The sequence below is a fragment of the Manis pentadactyla genome, chromosome 15 (genome assembly GCF_030020395.1).
Source record: "Manis pentadactyla isolate mManPen7 chromosome 15, mManPen7.hap1, whole genome shotgun sequence".
Classification (NCBI taxonomy): Eukaryota; Metazoa; Chordata; class Mammalia; order Pholidota; family Manidae; genus Manis; species Manis pentadactyla.
In genome coordinates this window covers 49,184,367-49,210,587 of record NC_080033.1, presented here as the reverse complement: position 1 = coordinate 49,210,587, position 26,221 = coordinate 49,184,367, and the positions used below count along the sequence as shown (strand labels likewise).

The following is a 26,221-nucleotide window of genomic DNA, read 5'->3' as shown; positions in this document are numbered from 1 at the left end:
TTTCTGTGTATTAATTTTGTACCCTGCAACTTTGCTGAATTCACATATTAGATCTGGTAATTTTGGAGTGGATTCTTCAGGGTTTTTTATGTACTTGGGGGCATATCTTGATTGCTATGTTCCCAGAGGGAAGCTGCTATCCTGGAGAGGAAGCATATCAGTAAATTTCTTGTTTTAAGTTAATCTTGCAGAATTGCCTGGAGGACTGATATTAGAGGAGAGGAGACATGATGTCTGTCTCTCACCAGAGATAAGCATTTTGAGACCACTTTACAAGTTTACACCTCCGGCCCTTGAAAAATCCTTAAAAGAGGGAACCCCTAACCTTACAGCATGACTCCTTTCTGGGGACACCCACACTTTTTCTCTCTTTCAATGTGTAACTTTAAATAAAACTTTTACTCTGCTTCAGTAGTGTGTCTCTGGCTTCAATTCTTTGTTGCAGCTGGGACAAGAACTGAGGAAAATAAACCCAACTCCTAACAAATTCATCTACCTTCTTCAAGAGGGTGGTTTCCATCTTTGGACAATAAAGAGACCGGTCAATTCTCACATAATGAGTGAACACAAACCAAAAGATTCTCTGTCTTGTTGGCTTCAGACAAGTAGACAGATGGTCTCTTTTTGGAGTATTGGATTCCAAATCCTTTTGCAGTCTTGTAAAGTTCAATCAAATGAAAAGCACATTGTTAAGTCATGGTACAAGGAGTCAAATATTTGGCCGTAGTGGAAATGTATGTGTTATTCAAACTAAATAACCCTTGGAACACAACCATTAGTAGATTAAAGGATTTCTTTTGCACAAAATATTAAACAACCTATTCTGGCTAGGTGCTCTGTAGTGCCTGCAAATACAGCTGACCTCTGGCCTATAGACACATCCCTTTACCCATCCAAAATAAATAATTTAATTTTAGGGGCTGTTCACATACTCTCTGTGCATCCTATATGTGTAACCTACTGAAATGTATTCCAGGAAAAACTGCTTAGAGCCCCCTTGTGCCATTTGCGTGATACATATAAGGTATGCAGTGGACTCCAAATGAAGGAAATCTTGGAAAAATTGTCTTTTTGGATACTTAGTGTGAATGCTGCATTGATAAATGTAAAGTCTTTCCATATATTAGTCTCATTGCTTTTTTTAAGTGCCATATAAATGGTACTTACCAGGTTTCTGTTAAGTAGTTAATGACATTAATAGAATAATATTTTAGTAAGAATGATCTAAGCATACACATCATGAAAATACCTTCTTTGTCCTACTTTCTAATGTTCAAATGTGAGGCAATATGCCATTCAGAATAGCTAGGAGCCCTAGTTACCAAATAGAACACTATAGCTCAAAGCAGATTTTGAACAAGGAAACAAATAACTAATTGATTTACAAATGACTTGAGGTCTAAAACTTAATCTGCAAGTAATTTAGGGACTTAAATATCCCATGAGGACTATTGACTGGTAGAATCGTAAAACAATCATAATAGTTACAATTCATAGGGACGATAGGCCAATAGTTAGATTAGTTTTCTTTCTCAATGGAGACTCTACTGTAGTAAACTTTTAATGACATTCTCTTTGATTAATGTTTGCATTACGTACAATTTATCGGTCACTTGCTCAGCAGTCTTTTCATGAAAAGATTAAACACAGTAATGTTTCACCAGTTATATCTCCATAAAGCATATTTAGATTACAAATTGGACAATGGAAGACTAATTAACACTGATTAGCAGATGTGCTGAGGTGGTACACTAAGACAAATTTACAGCTCAGTTTCTGCAAAATAAATTCACTTGTGACTCCTCACAGAATACCTGAATGGGCATTTAAAGTCATCCCCAAGGCCTCTTCCCATATTACTACATCTACACATCAGTCTTGAGAGTTGGGTAAAAGGAATCTGGTGAGGACCACGTTAACATTTATGTTGAGCTTAAATAAAATATGAAACTAACATCTTGAAAGACCGAGCTGAGCAAGGCAACATTCACACCATGCTATGCAAGAATCATTCATGAAGCTTCAGTGCTTCTCAAGATTTTAGTTGCTTATATCTGATTTTCCTTAAAGTTCCTCCTTGCAACGACTGTTTTCAGATATTCCATCTACCAAGACAGGAAATGTGCAATAACAGGAAGAAACAGTTTGAGCACCTAATGATACCTAAATGCGTTAATTGCCTGATCATCTTCCTTCCTGAGTGTTAAATATCTCTATTTGTTGGGATGGGAGGGTGTTGGTGGGAGGAAAAGGAAAAGTTTACAATTAGGAAGAGCAGATTAAACAGAATGATCTTAGAAAAATTAAGTTAATAACGTCCTGGGTTCAGGGTTCAATAAAGTCTAAGTTATTTTCTAATGATCTTGTCTCACGCATCTCGACTTTATCTTAAGCAATGACCAAGAGAACTGACATCCATTGAACAAGGTTTTTAAGTAGCCATCCTGAAAACTTCTTGCCTATAACTGGAAGAGAAAAGCATCTTTTTCCTTGGGTTATTCCTCCTCTATACCTCAGTCTCCAGGGAGAGACTAAATGTTACCAACAGACCCTCACTGACATGCTTTTGCCCCTGAAACAGCTCCATCCCAATGGGTCCTGAAAACTTGTGAAGCAAGCTTTTATCTCCCAATAAACAACATTTCTCTTCCCCCAGGAATTCCCCATGGTCCTAATTTGCTAAGTCAGAAAACCAAGGACCTCTTAGTGAAGACAGAGGGTTGTACCTATTTCTTCAGTGTTTTATAGTTCTCAAACCATTTCCACATACATTTTCTCATTTGATAATAATGAAAATTTAGCTCTACTGAAAGCATATGTTAGACTGGGAAAGGGACTGTGGCAGATGTGACATTTATGAGATTTCACACAGGGCAGAAATTAGCATGCAGAAGCCAAGACTGTTCAAGTGTGTAAGACTCATAGTCCATAATCAGAGACAGGGTATCATTTGTATTTACATGCAAGCAGAACTGGAAATGCTGATCATGAAACATTCAGCAACATTATTTCTCTCTCTCTTTCCTTTTTTAATGTTGGCATGCATTTTTAAATGGTGATATCCAAAATAATTTGTGAAAGTTTAAAAGACAGAAACTGTTTTGATCCAAACTATGCATTAGTTAGTAAAATGATGAGGAAAAATAACAGCAAGCATACAAATGCAAAATAATTCTTTCAGTTGGAGTGTTTTATTCAGTTTGAAATTAAAATGTTTAATGGAGAGAAAGCAAACTGAAGCAGTTTTTATGATTAATGTGTATTATGGTATTTATATTTTGCAGTGACATGTAGCTTTTCCCCTATGATGCTATATTATCTTTATCATTTTTTCACATTTAATTTTTCTATCATAGTGTTAATGCTTTTTTAATAAAGAAAATAGCCATTATTTCTTTTTTAAACCATAGAAAGAACACTTTAAAGATTTTATTTTTCAGGAAAAAGAGGCAGCTATGTCTCTCCATATTTGAAATTTATATATGCTTACCAGTTTTTTACATGAAAATGTTTATTCTATCAAATAAAAAAATGTTCAAGGACGTTTTTGATGAAATCTGATTTTGAATATTATTTACATCATTTTTTTAAGTACACATTTTAGTGGCATAAAACATACAGAAAATGTGCACAACTCATAGAGGGACCAAGTCAATTAATTTTTGAAGAGTGTTTAATCACAATGCAGATCAAATAGGAATGATAGTAGCAGCCCAAAAGCTTCCTTGATATTCCATCCCAGTCATCATGCCTGCCTCCTAAAGGAAATCATATACATGACATCTCAAAATTTTGCCTGTCTTAAAAATTCATACCAATGGAGTCATACGGTATGTATACATTTTTATATTTTTCCTGAATGTTGTATTTGTAATAGTCATTAATGCTGTGACATATAGAATATAGCAGTGACTTGCTCCCCTCTTTGCTAGGGCTTGTTTCTAGTTCAAGCTACTATGAACAATCACATATATGAATTTTATTATTTTTCTGTTTGGTATAAACTTTGTATAAATTTTTAGTCATTCTGGTAGGTGCATTATGTACCTGTGTATGTTTTAATTTGTATTTTCCTATTGGCTATTGATGTTAGACATCCTCTTGGGTTAAGGTGCCTGATGAAAATGTCTTCCTTTGTACTGGATTGCCTTGCTTTTTCTAATTGAATAACTGGAGTAAATTGATAGAAATATTTGTAGGTGGATGGCTAGTTAGGTGGATGGATGGGTAGATAGTAGATAGATACATACATATATATAAATACATAATGAAATAACCCCATTTATTCCTGGTAATATTCATTGTCCTGAAATCTATTTTTTTAATTTTTATTAATGTTTTATTGATATACACTCTTATGAAGGTTTCACATGAACAAACAATGTGGTTACCACATTTACCCATAGTATCAAGTCTCCACCCTCAATCCCCTTCTCCCTCCCTCCCCACCCGCCCCCCCACACCCCTCCCCTTTGGTAACCACTAGTTCCTTCTTGGAGTCTCTGAGTCTGCTGCTATTTTGTTCCTTCAGTTTTGCTTCATTGTTATGCTCCACAAATGAGGGAAATCATTTGGCACTTGTTTATCTCTGCCTGGCTTATTTCACAGAGCATGATATCCTCCAGCTCCATCCATGTTGTTGCAAATGGTAGGATTTGTTTCTTTCTTATGGCTGAATAGTATTCCATTGTGTATATGTACTACCTCTTCTTTATCCATTCATCTACTAATGGACACTTAGTTGCTTCCAAATCTTGGTTATTGTAAATAGTGCGCTATAAACATAGGGGTGCATATGTCTTTTTGAATCTGGGAAGTTGAATTCCCTGGGTGAATTCAAAGGAGTGGGATTCCTGGGTCAAATGGTATTTCTATTTTTAGTTTTTTGAGGAACCTTCATATTACTTTCCACAGTGGTTGAACTACCTTATATTCCCACCAGCAGTGTAGGAGGGTTTCCCTTTCTCCACATCCTCACCAGCATTTGCTGTTCTTAGTATTTTGAATGCTGGCCATCCTTACTCATGTGAGGTGATATCTCATTGTGGTTTTAATTTGCATTTCCCTGATGACTTGTGATGTGCAGCATCTTTTCATGTGTCTGTTGGCAATCTGAACTTCTTCTTTGGAGAATTGTCTCTTCATATCCTCTGCCCATATTTTATTTGGGTTATTTGCTTTTTGGGTGTTGAGGCATGTGAATTCTTTATATATTTTGGATGTTAACCCCTTGTCGAATATATCATTCACAAATAAACTCTCCCATACTGTAGGATGCCTTTTTGTTCTGTTGATGGTGTCCTTTGCCATACAGAAACTTTTTAGTTTATAGTCATCCCATGTGTTCATTTTTGCTTTTGTTTCCCTTGCTCAAGGAGATGTGTTCAGGAAGAAGTTGCTCATGCTTATATTCAGGAGATGTTTGCCTATGCTTCTAAGAGTTTTATGGTTTCGTGACTTATATTCAGGTCTTTGATCCATTTCAAGTTTACTTTGGTGTATGGGGTTAAACAATAATTCAGTTTCATTCTCTTGCATGTAGCTGTCCAGTTTCATCAACACCATCTGTTGAAGAGGCTGTCATTTCCCCCATTGTATGTCCATGGTTCCTTTATCATATATTAGTTGACCATATGTGGTTGGGTTTATATCTGGGCTCTCTAGTCTGTTCCATTAGTCTGTGGTTCTGTTCTTGTGTCAGTACCAAATTGTCTTGATTACTGTGGCTTTGTACTTGAGCTTGAAGTTGGGGAGCAAGATCCCCCCAGCTTTATTATTCATTCTTAGGACTGGTTTGGCTATTCGGTGTCTTTTGTGGTTCCATATGAATTTTAGAACTATTTTCTCTAGTTCATTGAAGAATGCTGTAGGTATTTTTATAGGAATTGCATTGAATCTGTAGATTGCTTTAGGCAGGATGTACCTTTTGGCAATATTAATTCTTCCTATCCATGAGCAAGGGATGTGTTTCCATTTATTGGTATCTTCTTTAATTTCTCTCATGAGTGTCTTGTAGTTTTCAGAGTATAGGTCTTTCACTTCCTTGGTTAGGTTTATTCTTAGGTATTTTATTCTTTTTGATGCAATTGTGAATGGAATTGTTTTCCTGATTTCTCTCTCTGCTAGCTCATTATTAGTGTACAGGAATGCCAGAGATTGCTGTGTATAAATTTTGTATCCTGCAACTTTGCTGAATTCAGATATTAGATCTAGTAGTTTTGGAGTGGATTCTTTAGGGTTTTTTATGTACAATATCATGTCATCTGCAAACAGGGACAGTTTAACTTCTTCCTTGCCAATCTGGATGCCTTGTATTTCTTTGTGTTCTCTGATTGCCGTGGCTTGGACCTCCAGTACTATGTTGAATAGAAGAGGGGAGAGTGGGCATCCTTGTCTTGTTCCCAATCTTAAAGGAAAAGCTTTCAGCTTCTCACTGTTAAGTATAATGTTGGCTGTGGGTTTGTCATATATGGCCTTTATTATGTTGAGGTACTTACCCTCTATACCCATTTTGTTGAGAATTTTTGTCATGAATGGCTGTTGAAGTTTGTCAAATGCTTTTTCAGCATCTACGGAAATGATTATGTGTTTTTCATCCTTCTTTTTCTTGATGTCGTGGATGATGTTGATGGATTTTCGAAGGTTGTACCATCCTTGCATCCCTGGCATAAATCCTGCTTGCTCATGATGGGTGATCTTTTTGATGTATTTTTGAATTTGGTTTGCTAATATTTTGTTGAGTATTTTTGCATCTATGTTCATCAAGGATATTGGTCTGTAATTTTCTTTTTTTTGTGGTGTCCTTGCCTGGTTTTGGTATTAGAGGGATGCTGGCCTCATTGAATGAGTTTGGAAATGTTCCCTCCTCTTCTATTTTTTGGAAAACTTTTAGGAGAATGGATATTAGGTCTTTACTAAATGTTTGATAAAATTCAGTGGTGAAGCCAACTGAAAAAGGAGTTCTGTTCTTAGGTAGGTTTTTGATTACCAGTTCAATTTCATTGCTGGTAATTGGTCCGTTCAGATTTTCTGTTTCTTCCTTGGTCAGCATTGGAAGGTTGTATTTTTCTAGAAAGTTGTCCATTTCTTCTAGGTTATCCAGTTTGTTAGCATATAATTTTTCATAGTACTCTCTAATAATTCTTTGTATTTCTGTGGTGTCTGTAGTGATTTTTCCTTTCTCATTTCTGATTCTGTTTATGTGTGTAGACTCTCTTTTTTTCTTGATAAGTCTGGCTAGGGGTTTATCTATTTTGTTTATTTTCTCAAATAACCAGCTCTTGCTTTCTTTGATCCTTTCTATTGTTTTATTCTTCTTGATTTTATTTGTTTCTGCTCTAATTTTTATTATGTCCCTTCTTCTACTGACTTGGGGCCTCTTTTGTTCTTCTTTTTCTAGTTTCATTAATTGTGAGTTTAGACTCCTCATATGGGCCTGTTCTTCTTTCCTGAGGTAGGCCTGTATTGCAATATACTTTCCTCTTAGCACGGCCTTCGCTGGCTCCCACAGATTTTGCAGTGTTGAATTATTGTTGTCATTTGTCTCCATATGTAGCTTGATCTCTATTTTTATTTGGTCATTGATCCATTGGTTATTTAGGAGCATGGTGTGAAGTCTCCATGTGTTTGTGGGATTTTTCATTTTCATTGTGTAATTTATTTCTAGTTTCATACCTTTGTGATCTGAGAAACTGGTTGGTACAATTTCAATCTTTTTGAATTTACCAAGGCTTTTTTTGTGGCCTATTATATGATCTATTCTTGAAAATGTTTCATGTGCATTTGAGAATGTGTATTCTGCTGCTTTTCAGTGTAGAGTTCTGAAGATGTCTGTTAGGTCCATCTGTTCTAATGTGTTCGTCAGTGCCTCTGTGTCCTTAGTTATTTCCTGTCTGGTTAATCTGTCCTTCAGAGTGAGTGGAGTGTTGAAGTCTCCTAGAATTAATGCATTGCATTCTATTTCCTCTTTTAATTCTGGTAGTATTTGTTTCACATATGTAGGTGCTCCTGCGTTGGGTGCATAGATATTTATAACAGTTATATCTTCTTGTTGGATTGACCCTTTTATCATTATGTAATGACCTTCTTTGTCTCTTGTGACTTTTTGTTTTGAAGTCTATTTTGTCTTATGGAAGTACTGCAACTCCTGCTTTTTTCTCTCTATTAGTTGCATGAAATATCTTTTTCCATCCCTTAACTTTTAGTCTTTGTATTTCTTTGGGTTTAAAGTGGGTCTCTTGTAGGCAGCACATAGATGGGTCTTGTATTTTTATCCATTCAGTGACTCTATGTCTTTTGATTGGTGCATTCAGTCTATTTATATTTAGGGTAATTATTGATTATGTATTTATTGCCATTGCAGGCTTTAGATTCATGGTTATCAAAGGTGTAAGGTTAACTTCCTTACTATCTAAGAGTCTAACTTAACTCACTTAATATTCTATTACAAACACAATCTAAAGGTTCTTTTTTTTTCTCCTCCTTTTTCTTCCTGCTTCATTATTTATATATTAGGTATCATATTCTCTACTCTTTGTCTTTCCCTTGATTGACTTTAGGGATAGTTAATTTAATTTCACATTTGCTTAGTAATTAGCTGTTCTACTTTCTTTACTGTGATTTTATTACCTCTGGTGACAGCTCTTAAACCTTAGGAACAACTCCATCTATATCAGTCTCTCCAAAATACACTTTAGAGATAGTTTGTGGGAGGTAAATTTTCTCAGCCTTTGCTTATGTGGAAATTGTTTAATCCCTCCTTCAAACTTAAATGATAATCTTTCTGGATAAAGTAATCTTGGTTCTAGGCCCTTCTGCTTCACTGCATTAAATACATCATGCCACTCCCTTCTGGCCTGTAAGGTTTCTGCTGAGAAGTCTGATGTTAGCCTGATGGGTTTTCCTTTGTATGTGATCTTATTTCTCTCTCTGGCTGCTTTTAATAGTCTGTCCTTATCCTTGATCTTTGCCATTTTAATTACTATATGTCTTGGTGTTGTCTTCCTTGGGTCCCTTGTGTTGGGAGATCTGTGGATCTCCATGGCTTGAGAGACCATCTCCTTTCCCAGACTGGGGAAGATTTCAGCAATTACCTCCTCAAAGACACTTTCTATCCCTTTTCCTCTCTTCTTCTGGTACCCCCATAATGCAAATATTGTTCCATTTGGATTGGTCACACAGTTCTCTCAATATTCTTTCATTCTTAGAGACCCTTTTTCCTCTCTGTGCCTCAGTTTCTTTGTATTCCTCTTCTCTAGTTTCTATTTCTTTTATTGCCTCCTGTACCATATCTAATCTACTTTTAATACCCTCCATCATGCTCTTCAACAATTGGATCTCCACTCGGAATTCATTCCTGAGTTCTTTAATATTTTTCTGTACCTCCATGAACATGTTAATGATTTTTATTTTGAAATCCCTTTCAGGAAAATTTATGAGGTCAATTTCATTTGAATCTTTCTTAGGTGTTGTATTTATAAGTTTACTTTGAACCAGGTTCCTTTGGCATTTCATGTTTGTATATGGCACTCTCTAGTGTCCAGAAGTTCTACTTTTGGAGCTGCTCAGCCCCTGAAGTAATGTCAGTGGTCTCAAGGGAGTGGTATTGGTGCCTGGGGGAAGAAAAGAGCTTTGCCCTGCTTCCCAGCTGCTATGCTTGTCTCCACTGCCTGAACCAGTGGGCCGAGCACACAGATATAAGCCTCTATGCTTTGCATTTATAGTTGTTGTAGACAGGGCTTCCCTCTGGCTGGCCTAACACCAGGGTAGGGCTTGCTGGTTTGCGAGCCAGGTGGGGCTGGCTGAGAGAAAGGCACAGTAGGCTGCGTATCACAGAGGGGGTCCTTGGAGCTGTGTAGCCAGCCAGAGAGCTGGAGCACCTGAAGATCATGAAAGCTCCCAACCTGCTGGGTAGAGTACACCCAGACAATTTTGTCTACCTGTCCTTTCTCCTGAGCTGTAACTCTGTACAATCCTTGCCCCTTTAGCAGCCCTCTTGCTGTTAGGAAGTCTCTCAGACTGCCTGCCTTTCTTTTGTCCCAGAGCAGCTGGATATGGATCCCTGCTTTCCACAAGTGGCTGGAATCTCAGTCTCTCCAGGAATTCTGCCTGTCTTAGCTTTCCAATCCCTAATCACGAGAGTATCATGAAAGCACCATGAAATGTAGGTTTGTGCTCCCAGGGCTGATCTGTAGAGTTAGATATTCAGCAGCCCCAGGCCTCCACTCCCTTCCCACTCCATTTCTCTTCCTCCAGCTGGTGTGCTGGGGTGGGGGAAGGGCTTGCATCCCACCAGACCACAGCTTTGGTATGTTACCCTTTTCCGTGAGGTCTGCTCTTTCTCTAGGTGTATGCAGTCTGGCGCAGTCCTCTTTCCTATTGTTCTTTCAGGATTAGTTGTTTTAATTATATTTTCATATTATATGTGGTTTAGGAGAAAGCCTCTGTCTCACCTCTCACGCCACCATTTTTAACCCTTCTGAAATCTATTTTCTATGTTGTTAATTTAACTGCTCTAGATTTCTTCTAATAAAAAGGCAACTAGTATCTTTTATTCCATTCTTTTACTTCTACCCTGTTAGTGTTTTTATGTTTACAGTGCATTTTTTCCCCCTCTGGTAGGCAGCATATAGTCAGGCCTTGTTTTCCTCTTTTAAATCAAATATGGCAAGCTCTGCTTTTAATATGGGATTTTTAAACCATTTGCATTTAAAGTGATTATTACTACAGTTGGCTTAAAATCTATCTTCCTTTTTCTTTTTCTTTTCTCTTTCTCAGATTTGTTTTTTTAAATTTTGAATCTATGATTCCATTTTACCCACTCCTCTGCTTTTTTTTTTCATTTTGGAAAGAGTCCTTAACTATGTCTTCAATTTCAGTCATCTTTTCTTTTGCAATAACTAATATGCTGATAATCATATTCACTGTATTTTCCATTTCAAATATTATAGATTTAATCTCTAATGTTTGATTTGGGTCTTTTAAAAATATTTTTTCTCCCTTATTATTATTTTTTTTAAATAAAATGCTGAAGTGGTAGGTAGATGCAAGATAAAGGTAAAAAACATAATTTAGTGCTGTAAGAGGGCAAATGTAGATGATCAGGTCTGTGCCTATAGACTAAGTATTAATCCACGCTAGACAAGGGCAACAAAAGATCCACGGATGCAGAAGATTTCTCTCAAAACAGGGGGGTGAGGTTCTAAGCCTCCCCTCTGTTGATCCCCAATTTCTCTCCTGATGGCCCCCCTGTGACTGTGCCTGTCTTAGGTTGTTCCTAAATCAAGTATAAAAATCAAATGAATAATCATATCTGACTTGATTGTTTATAGTTCATGATGCGTGATCAAAACTGAAAGTTTCTGTGATGACTGCCCTTGCACTGTTCACCATGTAAGAACTTATTCACTATGTACGAACTTGTTCACCATGTAAGAACTTGTTTGTTATGCTTCAGAAGATTGGAGATTGTTGAGAAATAGACTTGGGGTTGATTAATGACTGTGCATTGAGTCCCTTATACAGAATTTTATTGTTGTTAACAACCATTTGATCAATAAATATGAGAGATGCCCTCTCAAAAAATATATATATTTCTATATATTTTTTTTCTCAATATATTCAAATGCTTCCCTCATTTCTTTAACAGGCAGAATATAGTTTAATATTTTTTTATTGCATTCATCAGTTAATTCTATCCTTTATGTCATATCTTGGCCAGTTTCAGTTGACTTGACTCATCATTAGGTGTTGTATCTTCCTGCTTCTTAACATGCTTGACTATTTTTTAATGGATGGCAGACACTCTAAACTTTACCTTGATTGTTAGCACTTGTTATTTCTATAGTCTTATAAATATTCTTGGATATAGTGAAATTACTTAGAAAATTACTCAGAAAAGATCTTTTGATTTCCTTTAAGCTTTCTGTTTACTTTTCTTTTTAAGGCAGGGTTTATAAAGGGAAAACCCACATCCTGGGGGGCAACAGTCCCATCAGGATATTGGAACCAAGCCGGGGTGGTGGGCAGCGAAGCATGGTTACAGAAGCCAAAAACAGCAGTTAAATTGGGTCAAGTGGAACATCTTGCACAACAGAATATACATATTTTCAAGAAGAAGAGGAAGAAGTGGGTGGCTTAAAAATTTCAACATACTCTTACAAAAGCTGGGGCCACTGTAGGCATAATGATTTTCCTTACGTTTGGGATAATTGTCCTTTGTTATCTGATCTTGACTGAAACTGGAAGTCTCTTTTCTAGTAGCTTTTGGTAAATGCTGGACATTTTGGGTAATAGAACAGTTCCATTTATAGATATAATATTTAGACACAGAAATGGGCTTGCCTCTTCTTCTGTTAGGCTGCTTGTGTAAAGGAGTGGTCAATCTGCTGTTGGTATGTGTTTGGGCTTTGTTTTTCCTTATTTAGGGTCAGGTTCACTGCCAGAGTCCAGCTCCCATGGTGCGGTGGGGGGGGGTTGTCCGAAAGGATGAGACGGAGTCAGTGCATGGAGAGACAGGACATGGAGTCAGTTGGAAGAGGTCTCTCGACAAAGTGCCAGACATCTTTATTTATACCATTTTGCACAAGGATATGATTATTTTTTATTTGTTCTTTTGATTAACAAGCATAGGCAAGCTTTTTTCTTTCTGTTTCCTTCTAATCTATACATGGTTAGCCAGGTGTTAGACAGGTGATTTTTTTCTGTTCCTTGACCTAAACTTTTCTTAGCAACATGTACTCTAATTTGTCTCTCATTTCTATGCAAAGCGGTTTCTAAGTAATGCATGTGACCGCAGAAGTGTGCAGCATGTAGCATGGAGTCTATCAGCTCAGGGTGAAATACAGGTCACCCACTGTCACAGTTAGCTAGGCAGGTATCATCATCTATATTTTTAATGCAATGGGTACATTTTATTCCCTCATAATATTTATTCTATCATAGGTAGATGCAAGATAAAGATAGAAAGCATGATTCAGTGCTGTAAGAAGGCAAGTGTAGATGATCAGGTCTGTGCCTATAGACTAGGTATTAATCCAAGTTAGACAAGGGCAACAAAACATCCATGGGTGTAGAAAATTTCTCTCAAAACTGGGTGGCGGGGGTGAGGTTCTAAGCCTCACCTCTGTAGGCCCCCATTTTCTTACCTGATGGCCTCCCTGTGACTGTGCCTGTCTTAGGTTGTTCCTCCCTTGAGGAATCTTACCCGTCTCTGGCTAACCAGCCATCTTCTGGGGCCATACAGGGAGATGTAAAGCTGGCAAGTGAGAGAGAAGTAATATTCTTCAAAAAGGTTAGCTTTTTACTTCTTTGCAGATTTATGCCCTGTGGCTTCTATGCCTAGCACTTGTCTTGAGGTATCTTTACCACGTGGAAGAATTATGGTACTTGGTAATTTCACATATGAGGCACGAATTCTAGTAAAGGGCTGTAATTAGGAAGGAAGAAGAGAAGCTATAGAAGTAGTAGATGGAAGAAAACATGAGAAGGTTGATTAAGTGTCAGACAGGGCTATTCCATTCAGCAATCCCCTATAACTCTATTTCTCTAATTTTCTTATAAAACTCTCCATCACTAATTTCACTAGCCTTGCAAATAAGGGGGGCATTCCCACTTAGGTGGAGATGGGGTAGTCAATGTTTGACTAGCTACCTGCAGGTTTTGGTATTCTATGCCAAGATTGCCATCTGGCCCCTGCGTGTTCCATTCTTCAGGAGCACTGTCCTGAAAAGCTTCTGGGAAGTTTATGTTCTCCTCCTTTCCATGCTGCTTATCAAAGGTTAGCTTAGTCTCTGGCAAAAATACAAGCAAAAACAAAGCCAATAGTATAATGGAAAAAAACAACATCAAGGTGGGTAATAAGAGGAGCCGGCTGCAAAGGCTTCCGCTTCGTGGGGGTCTTCCTCCAGCCTGAGCTTTGCTACACAGCTTGAGTAGCATGGCTCCTGCCAGTTCACTAGAATTTTCAAATGATTTGGGATGGAATCATGAGCCTTCCTTTAGCAGGTCTTAGTTCTGAGTGGCTAAATGGTTTGTCTCATCCCTTAGTATCATCTCAGCACCTGCCAGTGAGTGATAATAGAGCAAGAAAAGTAACAGAAACCTAGAGGAACCCAAGGCCACCATTAACGAGGCCAAGGGTTCCTGTAGTAGTGAAGGGGCATGAGAATTGAAAGAGACACCTGCTAAAGCACAGATGTTAGGGTGGAAGGATGAGTGCAGATCGGTCTGCAAGACGCCTTCCAGACACCCTGGGCCTCACACTGAGTACACTTCCTACTCCCATTATTTCTTGAAAGCACTGAGTGAAGAGAATTGTCAGGGGAGGGCAGGTTTTCTTTTCTGTCTGCAACTCCCAGGGATTCTAAATTGCCCTGTCAGTTCACCCTTGAACTGGGAAAATTCATTAAAAGTTAAGCTATTTTTTTTCCTCCTCACATCTATAGTGATTTTTTTTTAAATCCTTTTTCCAATGCTCCACCAAGGGTAACAGCAGCCAGGAGTTTGTTCTTTCCTAGGATGAGCTCAATACTGTCTCAATTCTAGTTCTTCACATTCTCAGAAACATTAGATTTCTTCACATTCTCGGCTCTCTGTTGGGATTTACAAACGCGATTTTGTTAGTTAGAATACTCTAAATTGGTAAGATCAGAGCACTTTCTCCTGCAACATTCTATATTCTAAGAGGAAGTGTAAGTCTCTGGTGAATTTTTACTGGATACCTCAATGTGTATGTAAAAACACTCTGAGTGTGAATGATACTATCTTCCTCCAAATATGACTTAGCTTTTGTCTGGTGGAGTACTGGAGTGTAGCTGGGCTGTCTTGATCTAATTAATATTTGAGTTAATTTGAGGATGAAATTTAGGCTGTTCCACTTCCTGTTTGCCCTACTGCTGGAACAGAGCTGTCCTGGGAACTAAACAGAAAGCCTTCTGCGCTTGCCAAGCCTCATGCTCCCAGCAGGTCCTAGTGTTCAATTGCTTTTCTTCCTCAGCATCATGAGATCGCCAAAGGCCTGCTAGGCTTTCTAGTTTCTAAACATCAACTTTCTATACAAATTTTTATCTCCTTTTCCTTGAATTTTATGTTGGCAAGTGCCTTGTACTCAAACTGGACAAAAGTTTAACATACTTTTTCTTTTTTTTTTTTCAGGGATTATATTTCTCAAAATCTATAAGCCTTGGAATCCTCCAATTCCTATTTATTTGTGTATGTTCCCAGGCCTGGAAGACTGCTAACAAGTTCTGAGATGCAACATTCTATGTCTATGCTCACCCTGAGAATCAAGAAATTCCCTGAAAAAATAAAAGAATATATGAAAATAGTGGCAAATATTGGAGTTTGCTTCAGTGTACTCTCCTTTTCTCCTGTACCTTGGTTTCTGATGCCTTCGAGCTATGTCACAGTCATTCTGAGCAACAGATTTGGTGTGATACTAGTCACTGCATCCTAGCCTGAAATAAGGCTTTTAGTAATAATCTAGAATTCCAAATAGTTTCTGCATTTGATAACTTAGAAGTCTCACATCATGAAAAGTACTATGAGAGCCAAAGTAATCTGTGCAAATTCGTTTTATTTTAAATAATTCGGAAACAATTATACCAACATGAAAAGTTATAGTGCAAATGCTTATTGATAAAGATATGCCATGCACTGTCATACATACTGTTAAATTAGAATACCTAAGTATAACATTGCATAATTCCCATGACTTACCCAAGTTCATATCACTTAGAGCAAACTGTTAATACAACTCTGCATATCTGCAATCCAAACTTAAATTTATTTCAGTTTCACTTTAAAAATAAAATAAAATTTTCTTTACTGTTTTCCAAATAGAGTATCTATCTAAACACGGTGCCAAACTGTAGTTATCTTCAATTTTTCCTTCCCCTTATCTACCATGTAAATTCACTGGCCCTCTGAGTAGTGTCTAAGCATTCCAACATTTCCCATGTGTATTCTCTTCTCCCTTCATCCCTATTGCCTCTATTGGAGCTCAGAGGCTCACCCTTTCTTGCCTTAATTATTATGATCTCTCCCCATTTCACTTGTTGACTCCCCTCTCAGTGTATCTACCTTTAAAAGCTGCTGCTTTGAGTTATCTTTTCAAAACGTAACTATTATCACTTCCCTCTTATTTCAAAACTCATTATAAGCTCACTGCTCACAACCAAAGGCAATGGCATTTTTAAAACAGCAGCCACTTTGTGTAGGAGTTTTCATAAGTCAGGCTAACCTGCCTGTCTTAATTTCTGTCTCCAAATGCTTAGCCCTGGTCTATTAGCCACGGTAAACTACTCTCAAGTTATTATATTATATTTACATGTATAATTATATGTTTTTGTCTGAAAGGCTCTCTAAAAAAATTTCCTTTCTTTTCTGAGGCCTCCAGGATCTTCTCTGTGAAGATTTTCCTTAATAAACTAAGATTATACGTCCCTCCCTCTGTTCTCCCGTGACATTTTTACATGGACCTGCCATAGTATTTATGCATGGTCTATTTGTGAGTATTTATTATTTTCCAGAGACATTTCCCGATCATTTTCTCTATTTCTATCTTTCTTTCATTCATTGTACCCATGTCCATGACCCTATCTGCTATGTATATACCAATTAATTTCAATTGTCTTGCCTAATTCTCCATTTAGTTTCAGTATTTGATGCAAATCACCACCTTCAATTCCCCTGCTGTATGCTTTATTTATTCCACATGTAAAACTGAACCATTATATCTACTGCTTCCCATGTTATGTTGTCTATGTTACCTAGTCATATCACTGAACACCCAGTCTCTTTAGCCAAAAAAAAAAAACAAAAAAAAACTCTTCCAATTTCTCAACTTATTTCCTTTGTTTCCTGTATCCATTCAATGGCCAAATTCTGTTGAGTCTGTATCAGAAATATTATTAATTCTGTCAACTGCTCTTCAACTTTACCAGCATTAATCTAGTTTGAATCATCATTATATTTTCAAGGTTCTCATTCCAGCAATGTCCCAAAGGCTATCACCTAAAGAAGGATCTAATACAATTTCTTCTACTTAAAACCTTTAAAAAGCCCTCAAAATAAAAATTCAGCTCCCTAACTAAATGTTTAAGATATTGCATTAACTTTCCAATCTGGTCTTGCTTTAACTGTACCCCTCCACAAAAAAACAATTAAAATATACTAATATCCAACCAAAGACATCATATATTCACGTTATTTCTTCTACCCAAGAGTATTTCTATATTTTTCATTCATAAAGCCATATTAATTTTAATTCTTTCTATGAAGTCATATCTAATTTCCACAATCATAAGTAGTCATTCCATTCATTCTACACATTTTAATTCTGTGCTACTTTATATCAGCTACCATTGTAAGTGCTTAGAATACCAAAAGGAATAAAACAAAGTCATGAGTCTTATATTACAGTGGAAAAGAAAGAAAATAAGTATAAAGATAAGTATATTCAAAAGTTTATGAGAAGACCAAAAGAAAGATTAGAATAGGGTTAAGTGTAGGAAGGGCTGAGGGGATAGGATGGGCAGGAGCTTTCAAAAGTGATCAGAGTAAGCCTCGTTGAGAAATGATGCTTAAACAGAGACTTGAAGGAGCTGAGGGGGTGGATGAAGGAAACTGCTAAGGAAGAGTGGTCTAGGCAGAGTAATGAGCTGGAACAAGGAGCCTAAGGCAGGGGTAAGTATCATGTTTGAGAAACAGCAAAATAGTTGGACTGAAATGAGGAGAGGAAAAGAGTAGATGGGTATCATAAAGCTATATAGAGAAACATGATGTAAGGCCTTGTAGACCACAGAGAAGATTTTGGCCTTAACTCTGAGTAACCCTGTGAGCAATGCATAATTTTGAGGAATAATATGGTCTACTCTATATTATCAAAGGATAAGACTGGCTGCTTCCAACAAACCTTATGCCTATCTTTATTTTAACACTTAACAAGATGTATTTAATTGTCACGTTGAATCTCACACATAATATCCCTGGCCCACCTTCTGAAATTCTCAAGAATAAGAACCATATTTTGTTTTTGGATCTGTGGGTATAAGCTTGTATATATAGGGGACATTGCATGTGGTCAATAAATTCAGATGTAGATTGAATTACAAACTATTGCCTATCTAGGATTGTGTTAGGCACAGAAATAGATGCTGGTGCATATTAATTCAACTTACAAAAGAAGTCAGAGGTAATTTAATATAAATTCTGACAACATACTTTCTAAGTATAATTATTTCATTCACTTTTAGGTGACTTTAAATAATCATTTTTTGGCTGCACAGTCCTACCTCAGAGAAAGAACTTTATCTTTCCACATGTCACCTGAAGCCCCCTATATTTGAACAAGACTGGGAATGAGACAGAAAAACTGTAAAGTCCTTAAAAGACATACTATTATTCTGAGACTTTATGTACACTTTAATGTTTTTATTTTTCCACAAAAACCCTAAGAGGTATGTAATTCTATTTTCGTTTTCATAACTGTCATAATGAAAATAGTAACACTTATTAAGAATTATCAACTCAAAGCTATCATTTGCAGAATTTCAATATCTTTTCATTCAGGAGAAGGTCTCTACATTGTAGAAAATGTATGCATCTATATTACAGAAAAAGGTATCTTGACATATATTCACAGACCTAAGCATACTTATACAATACTTATATGAAAAAAAAAATTCCTTCTGCATTTAGGAAAACTGCCTTGTATTTAAAAAGAATGTTTTGTGTCAGTGGTAGAGATGAGATTTTGGCATAGCCAAAGAACTGAAGATAGGTTTAGTGGCTTATTTTCCTCAATCTGGAAATTCTGACTACTTTGGTGAGACTCCCTATCAATTTCTCACTTTAGCTTAATGTGCCTCTTACAATGCTTTGAAAGATACATAGGGCTTTAAATTGCAACCTTGGCTCATTTTACCTTCTCCTAGTAGAAATAAACTTTAGCAATTTTTCTTTTTCCTGGCCGTTTCCTCTTACCTGAATGTTCTCCTTATCCAAGGCCACTCCATTCTCACCTGAAAAATAGTACCTATCACCTCCTCAAATGACTCTGGTGAGGGGCAATTGTGAAAGATACATAAGAACAATTCCAACTGACAGTATATGTATATACACGGTCGATAGATAGATATACAGACACATGCTTATATACATACACAGGATAGGCTGTGTGTGTATGCATGTTTTTGCATTAATTTTTAGAAGTCTTAATCTCTAAACTAAGATAAATTGAGATTAGAATCTCAACTCTGCTGTCATTTTAGCAGCATGAATATCAGCAACTGACAGGCTCCCTAAAATTCAGCATTCACATCTGTAAAACAGGAGTAATATTGCCATCTTTAGAAGTTATTGCAAGGATATAAGGATACAATTAAGAGCAACAGTGGGGGTGAATATTTAATAACAGTAGCTTTCTAAGTCGGACCTATGTGTTAATATCTAGTCATTTCCATAAATTAACTTTAGTAACTATGAATACGATGTAATGGGTCAATATATAATCAGTTTCATAATGGAGTGTTGGAATACAATCATTTATGCAAACAGGGTGCTAAATTTCTTTGTTTTAAAAAATCTTTCCTATAAACTGAAAATCTCAGAATGACGAGGTATTGCCATTTTAAAGGAACTTGCTTTCCAACCCTTCCTTTGGCGGTTGACTGTTCTGTCAAATTTCCTGTGATTTACACATCTGTCCACTGTGATGGGAAGCCATGCCGATAGGTGGGCAGGTAGGCCACGCATCGATCTCTGTGACATGCCATTAGCCATTTTCTCTCACTTAATACTACCTGACAAGTCTTAACCAGTTCAATTTTCCCAGTGAAGGCACTGTATTTAATAGAATTAGAACATCCCCCTGCTCTCATGTCATGTTTTCTGCTTAGGCAGATTCAGAGCTGTCTATTCTTAATGCTCTCTGTTTTAGGCCATTTTAGCTAATTCTCAGTTCCCTTTTAATCCCTCTATGAAATGGAAAGTGAAACATGTCCACTAGCCTGGGTAAAATTTATCAGCAAAGTTCAGAGTGCTAACTAAACCATTTTATAGAATTTTTGAAAACCGTAGCATTTTGAAGCTTTTGTCTTTGTGCTTTTGCAAGAGACTTATGATTTCATATGTTAAAACATATTATTCTAGTTTTGTCAATGGAAAATTACGTTTATTTTGAATTTTTTTTTCCTAAATCAACATATAGTAAAGATAAGAAAGTTCTTTTGACTCAGAATCAACTCTTTCCAAACAGAAAAAGTCTGCAACTTGGTTTTAGGACTTCATTTTCTTTGCTTACTAAAGATAAGGTTTCAGCCATAAACCCAACATCTTTTTGTAGAGACATCAACATAATAAGCAACTGTATTATTTCTTCAGGATATCAAAATAGAAAGTTTATTAGGGAAATAGAGTAAATTTTATCAAAAACATATTTTTGAGAAACAAACACAAGTTAGAGCATTAATATGCATTTACTAAACATTAGTATTCTATTTCTTTCTTTCTTTCTCCCCTTTTTTTCCCCCAGGTGATATGAGTGCAATACATCTTGTAATGTTTACAGTAAGCATTAGAGATATTGTTTGTTATCCTCATTCCACACATCAGGAAATAAAGCGGAAAAAAAGAAATCCTAGCAATCTTACTTACACACAAGAAATATTTTGACTTTGGCCAGTTTCTTTCCCATTTGACCCCAGGGTGTTGAAAGCAATTGTTAATCTGGTTCACCACTCCAGACACCTTTCATTAGTGTTGCCTGAAAGGGCTCATTCACAAAAGAATGCAAACAATACCAGCAACACAAAAACAACCACAACTGCTGAAGGAGTTATAAGGATACCAAGATCAGTGACCAGACACCACAAAGACATTATGTAGATTAGGGACAATTTGCATATTTGTTGTGTGTGTGTGTGTGTGGGTGTGAGTGGGGAAGTATTTACAGTCCAGCTTCCACTGGCTTTTCACGCAATAAATGAAAATGAAAATTTTTGACATCAGACAGATTTTATCCCACAGATACCCCTCAATCTCTTTCCTCATTCACACTGCACTATTTGGGATTTATTAAACATATTCTCCTTCAATAGCAGAAACTATGGTTCTGTCCAACCCTTGCCGCAGGCTTTTCCCTCCATTCCACCTGTGGAAAACTTCCCCTAAATGCCTGGTTCTTTTAAGTTTTTCTTGAATGGTACATTTGTTTCCTCTTGCTGCTGCAAACAAGTTAACACAAATTTACTGATGTAGAACAAAAGAAACTTATTATATGAGTTCTATAGATCAGAAGACTCGCTGGCTAAAACCACGGTGTTACATTTCTTCTGGAAGTTCTAAGGGAGAATAATTTCCGAGACTTTCCATATTCTAGAATCTGCCTGAATCCCTTGGCTCGTGTCCCTTTCCTCCTGTTCCAAGGCAGCAGTGTGCAGCTTCAGCTATGTCTCTGACTGTGCCACTCTTAGAAAGCCCTTTTTAATTGCATTACGTTCACCTGAATAATCAGGGATAATCTTCCCAGCTCAGGGATCCATGATTTAATCACATCTGCAAATTGCAAAGCCTCTTTGGCCGTGCAAGGTAATATATTCACAGGTTCTGGGGATTATGACATGGGCATCTTTGTGGGGCAATACTCTACCAACCATAGATGGAAACCAGTCTCCTCTCTGTCATCATATTTCCATTAAGCGTTTAGACCACTTTTGCATTTTATGTTTACTACAGATGTATGCACAATATATTTTGTTGTGGTTTCACTTCATCACTTCCCTTACAAGTCAGAATCTCAGAGAGCGTTGAAATCTTATCTCTTCAATTCTATTTTGAGATACTTGAGCATATATATATAAATATATATATTCTTTAGCATATAAAGTATACTATATTCAAAAGTATATGTACACACTAAACACACATACACATACTTTGGTTTTGTTTCTCTCATGTCCTGAAGAAATGACACAGTTGCTCTGATAAGCAAAATGACATTTTTCAACATGGCCGATAGGGCTAACAGGGGAATCTCAGCTTCCTTCCTTGGGACCCTTCCAGGTTCTTCTTCTGCCCTGCTTGCCACACGTGCCAAAATGCCACATACAGAGAAGTAGAAAAGTATAAATTGTTCCCCTTGCCTATGCTCAGGACTCAGACCTTTGGAGATCACTCTCCTCTGAGCCCGACGGTGTGAAATGAACTTCCACCCTCCATGACCTCCGAGTGCCACTTGGTTCTTCCATCAGGTGATCCAGTCCAGGTTCCATAGCATTTGGCTCCCTGACAGGGAAACCCAACCGCACTGGCTCATTGTTGCCACTGGTTTGGGCCAACAGTGGGGCAGTGACCGAACAGGTGAATACGGAGAAGGTGCACCCTGCCTAATCTTTTGGCAGTCTCCCACCCAGTCACCTCGGACTGGCCTCGCTCCTCTGTTCCTGCCGGACTCAAGGAGACTTGATGGGTGAGGACCTGGTTCTGATGTTGGATTATGGTAAGGCCTGGGGCCGCTAACCCAGTCAGACCCACCCAGCTGGTGGAAGGGGAGCCGGACCACCTCCTGGAGACTTCTTAGAGGTCTCACAGGTAGAGATTCCCAGGGAGGGAATGTTTAGAATCTGATCTGAGTGTGTGATTGTGCAAAGCAACTGAAACCATTCAGTTTGTGCTGAATCTGTGATTCCATGGCCTGTGCTATGCAATCTGAGTGGGCCTTTTGCCATATTCACGGTCGGCCGCCACAACATAATGGTGACTCAGCTTTGGCTGACCTGGACAGGACTTATACGGGCGTACCTTAGTCAAGGCCGAACAAATTCTCTGAGGGGAGAGCAAATGGATGGGCATCTGACTGGTCTGCCCTCTGAAGGGGGCACCCCCTCCCTTGTCAGTCTTCATGGCACCATCTCATAGACACATCATGGAGTCAGGGCACAGCAAACCCACAGTTCTCAAAACCATGATCAAAATTTCAAGAAGGGATTTCCAGGAGACTGCAGAGTAAAAATGACCCCTGGCAAGTTGAAAACCCTGTGTGAATCTGAATGGGCCACCTTTGGTGTAGGATGGCCTCCGGAAGGAACCCTAGATTTCCCAGTGGTTTGCCAAGTCTGGCAGGTCATCATTAGAGATCCACATCACCTGATCAGTTTCCATATATTGACTCCTGGTTAGGAATTGCCCAGACCCTTCCCCTTTGGGTGCTATTCACTTGCAACAGGCAGGGACAGGGTAGGGTCTTAGTTGCCTCAACAAAGCTGCCAACAAAAGACCAACAGAAGCCTGAGCCTCCGTAAATTCTTGCTGGTCATCCAGAGGAAGAACCAATATCACCCCCACCTTATGTGCCCCCAAAGCCCTCAGCACCCAGCCCCCAAGTCCCGGACACTCCACCACTGTTGGTCTCCCCACTACCTCCAGGTATGGTGGACTAACTCTCCCCTGGACCAGCAGCCAGACTACGCCCTCAACCAGAAGCAGGTGCCCTTTAGATGGTGGTAGGAGAGACATGGGAGACTGAGAGATGTGATGAAGATAGGACCATCCAGCCCAGCCGGTCCAAGCTTTACTATCTACCCTTATCCATGACTGCCCTCCTCAACTGGAAGCACAACACCCTGTCATACTTGGAGAAGCCATAGCCTCTGGTTGATCTCATGGAATCCCTCTTCCAGACCCATTAGCCAACCTGGGAAAACTGCCAACAGCTTCTCTGCACCCTATTCAACATGGAAGAAAGAAGGCAGGTTATCAGAGGGGCCGCCAATACCTGGAAGAACATGCACTAGCCGGGGTCCTTGATCCGGGTGCATCGCTGAAATCGCTGTCCCCGAGGAGCGCCCCGGGCGGGATTTCACCATGACTGAGGGACAGCACCAGATCCGCTGATATCAGGATGCCCTCCTCCAAGGGATAAAGCTGGGTTCAAAAGGACCGTGAACATGACTAAAATATCTTCCATCACTCAACAATCAGGAGAGTCTCCTGGGGACTATTATGAGAGGCTGTGTGAAGCTTGTCACATCTACACCCTGTTTGATCCTGAATCACAAGAGAGCCAGCAAATGGTCAACACCTCATATGTGGCCCAAGCTGCCCCAGATATCAGATGGAAGCTCTAGAAACTTGAATACTTCACCGGAATGAACATCACCCACCTGATTCAAATTGCCAGCAAAGTATATATGAACAGAGAAGTTCAGGCTGACAGGAAGGCTGATAAATGAATGAAGAGAAATGTCAGCCTCCTGGCAGCCACCCTACAGGAAAGGGATGACCAAAAGGCAGAAAGAAACTGGCCATAGAGAGGGGGGAAGCCCAGGACCCCCTGGCCAGGGACCAGTGCGCTTACTGTAAAGAGAAGGGGCATTGGATGAATGAATGTCCCAACCAAGGCAAAGCCCCAAAGCCCAGTTGCTACTGGGAAGAACCTCACGGGGAGAAGCTCATTGGCTTGGCAGGAACAAACCCAGAGTGACAAGGACCAGGCTCTCTCACTCTTGACCCCCATGAGCCCACAGTCAAAATGAAGGTGGGGGGCCGAAACATGACTTTTATGGTAAACACAGGGGCAGAACACTGTGGTCACCCTCCCTGCAGGCCCCTTCAGCAGAAGGACTGTAACTATTCTCAGAGCCACTAGGACAAAAGCAGTTCGGCAGCACTTCTGCTAAGCCTGTCAATGTGAATTTTGGGGCCACAAGGTCCGACAAGAATTTCTCTACCTCCATTCCCCTTCCCTGCCAAGATATACTCTCAAAACTTGGAGCCCAAATAACTTTTGAACCGACTGGATGCGCCAGCCTCAAACTAAGTCCAGGGCAAGAAGAGCCAAGGTCCCTCGTACTGGCAATAACCACACCCAGAGAAGAGGAATGGAGGCTGTTTTGTGCCCAGGCCCCTTCAAGTAGCCCACCTGAATTCAGAGCTGCCTTTCCCTTGGTATGGGCTGAACACAACCCACCTGGACTTGCCCATAACCGAGCCCCTGTCATTGTAGAATTGACTCCGGGGGCCCAGCCACAGAGACAGTGGCAATACCCCCTTTCACAAGAGGTAAAAGCAGGCATCCAAGAACATCTGACCAGACTCAAAGAAGCAGGCATTCTAGTTGAGTGCCAGTCACCCCAGAACACCCCACTCCTACCAGTCAAAAAGCCAGGAGGAGGGTACCGACCTGTTCAAGATCTGCGAGCCATCAACAAGGTGACTGTTTTTTTGCACTCAGTAGTCCCAAACCCGTATACCCTCCACAGCCAGATCCTGCAGTCTGCCAATGGTTCATTTGCCTAGACTTAAAGGATGCCTTTTTCTACCTCCGGCTGCCCCCCCAGAGCCTGCCCTTATGTGCCTTCTAATGGACTGAACCAGATACGGGGAGGCCGATGCAGTTAACATGGACGTGGTTTCCACAAGGTTTCAAGAGCCCACCCACTCTCTTTGGAGAGGCACTGGCTGCAGACCTTGCCAGCTTTCCGAGGGAATCCATGTGCTGCACCCTCCAACAGTATGTAGATGACCTCCTCCTGGCCAGTGACACCAAGAGAACTGTACAGAGGACACAAAGGCCCTCCTGCAACTCCTATCAGACTCAGGATACAGAGTCTCATGGAAAAAGGCACAAATCTGCCAGCAGCAAGTCTGGGACTTAGGCTTCCACCTCACCCAGGGGAAGAGGGCACTAGGGCCAGAGAGGAAAAGAGTCATCACCTCCTTACCCTAGTCCCAGACAAAGAAGGGCCTATGAGATTTCCTGGGGGCTGCCGGGTTCTGTTGAATCTGGATTCCTGGATTCTCAACAATGGCAAGACCCCTCTACAGCCTCCTACAGGGTCCAGACCGAGAGCCCACTGTCTGGACAAAAAGAGGCAAAAGCTGCCTTCCTGGAAATAAAGGCTACTTGAGGACAGGCACCAGTCCTAGGCCTGCCAGATATAAAAAAAAAACCTTCAATCTCTTTGTACATGAAAAGGAAAAGGTGACCCTCAGGGTTTTCACGCAGACTGTTGGGCCCTGGCAGAGATAGATCACATACTTGTCAAAGAGACTGGGCCCAGTTGTAGCAGGATGGCCACCACGCCTCAGGGTGATAGCAGCCACAGTTCTACCCATTGAGGAGGCAGACAAACTTAACCTGGAACAAGAACTGAATGTCAAGGTCCCCCATGCTGTTCTGTCCCTCATGAACACACAGGAGCACCGCTTCCTCTCCAATTCT

The 26,221-nt window shown here is 39.3% G+C and overlaps 1 pseudogene; it reads left to right on the top strand.

Moving 5' to 3' along the window:
* Positions 1 to 25,296, top strand: part of LOC118918625 (AP-3 complex subunit beta-2-like) — a 117,022-nt pseudogene extending 91,726 nt beyond the window's left edge.
* The last annotated feature ends 925 nt before the right edge of the window (positions 25,297 to 26,221 follow it).